A 2,283-nucleotide genomic window follows, 5' to 3' on the forward strand; every position below is an offset into this window, starting at 1 on the left:
TGTTTCGTGACATGTGGTAAAGAAATGTGAAGCTGACATATCTTGGGATGTGAGGGTCCTGTCATGTTGTCAATGGAAAATGTGAGATGACATCAAGATGACAATACTAGGAATAATAAGGATCATGTGATGGATGTAGGATGTTAGGTATTGTCAAGATGACAATACTAGGAATGATAAGGAGCATGTGATAGATGTAGGATGTTAGGTAACGTCAAGATGTCAATACTAGGAATAATAAGGATCATGTGATAGATGTAAGATGTAAGGTAACGTCAAGATGACAATACTAGGAATAATAAGGATCATGTGATTGATGTAGGATGTTAGGTAACGTCAAGATGATAATACTAGGAATGATAAGGATCATGTGATAGATGTAGGATGTTAGGTAACGTCAAGATGACAATACTAGAAATGATAAGGATCATGTGATAGATGGAGGCTGTTATAGGTAACGCCAAGATGACAATACTAGGAATAATAAGGATCATGTGATAGATGTAAGATGTAAGGTAACGTCAAGATGACAATACTAGGAATGATAAGGATCATGTGATAGATGGAGGCTGTTATAGGTAACGCCAAGATGACAATACTAGGAATAAAAAGGATCATGTGATAGATGGAGGATGTTAGGTATTGTCAAGATGACAATACTAGGAATAAAAAGGATCATGTGATAGATGTAGGATGTTAGGTATTGTCAAGATGACAATACTAGGAATGATAAGGATCATGTGATAGATGTAGATGTTAGGTAACGGCAAGATGACAATACTAGGAATGATAAGGATCATGTGATAGATGGAGGCTGTTATAGGTAACGTCAAGATGCCATACTAGGAATAAAAAGGATCATGTGATAGATGGAGGATGTTAGGTATTGTCAAGATGACAATACTAGGAATAATAAGGATCATGTGATAGATGTAGGCTGTTATAGGTAACGTCAAGATGCCATACTAGGAATAAAAAGGATCATGTGATAGATGTAGGATGTTAGGTAACGTCAAGATGACGATACTAGGAATAATAAGGATCATGTGATAGATGTAGGCTGTTATAGGTAACGTCAAGATGCCATACTAGGAATAAAAAGGATCATGTGATAGATGTAGGATGTTAGGTAACGTCAAGATGACGATACTAGGAATAATAAGGATCATGTAATAGATGTAGGATGTTAGGTATTGTCAAGATGACAATTCTACGAATAATAAGGATCATGTGATAGATGTAGGATGTTAGGTAACGTCAAGATGACAATACTAGGAATGATAAGGATCATGTGATAGATGGAGGCTGTTATAGGTAACGCCAAGATGACAATACTAGGAATGATAAGGATCTTGTGATAGATGTAGATGTTAGGTAACGTCACGATGGCAATACTAGGAATGATAAGGATCATGTGATAGATGTAGGATGTTAGGTAACGTCAATATGACAATACTAGGAATAATAAGGATCATGTGATAGATGGAGGATGTTAGGTATTGTCAAGATGACAATACTAGGAATGATAAGGATCATGTGATAGATGTAGATGTTAGGTAACGTCAAGATGGCAATACTAGGAATGATAAGGATCATGTGATAGATGAAGCTGTTATAGGTAACGTGAAGCTAATAGTACTTGGAATGATAAAGTTACGTCATAATAATAATATACAACACCTTTATATAGCGCCCTACCTGTATTTAATTTGTAAACTTACTCTAAAGCGGTTTACAACATGTGGATAATAGTAATGGTTATAATTGTGAAACAAAAACAAAGGCTTACGACAATCACTTTTAAACATTTAAGCAAGCAATGTGCACATATATATATATATATAATTGAACAAATAAAGGGTGGTATTTACATCACGTCTTTGCAGAGACCCTAAAATGCAGACGTGAAGAGGTGAGTTTTGAAGTCCCTCTTGAATTTGGCCAAGGTATTTGACTTTCTAATAGCAGATGGTAAGCTATTCCACAACGTGGCCGAAACCCTCCCAAAGCACCGGTTTGAATTCCCACAGTACGAGATTTTGGGACACAAAACAATGATTCTGACTCGGACCGCAGTGATCGTGACGGCTGATACAGGGTAACAAGCCGTCATGTCAACAACATGTCATGTTATATAATTATAGATGCAGTTTTTAAAGGGACATCACTTGAAGAGCCATATTTTCTTAATGAATATATACACACTTCCAATTATGTTACCTTGCTATTCCGATATTCATAGTCCGTTCCAAATGTCCAGTTTGACCACTTGAATTGTTCGGG

This window comes from Mizuhopecten yessoensis, unplaced genomic scaffold (genome assembly GCF_002113885.1).
Source record: "Mizuhopecten yessoensis strain PY_sf001 unplaced genomic scaffold, ASM211388v2 scaffold11183, whole genome shotgun sequence".
In the NCBI taxonomy this organism is placed as follows: domain Eukaryota; kingdom Metazoa; phylum Mollusca; class Bivalvia; order Pectinida; family Pectinidae; genus Mizuhopecten; species Mizuhopecten yessoensis.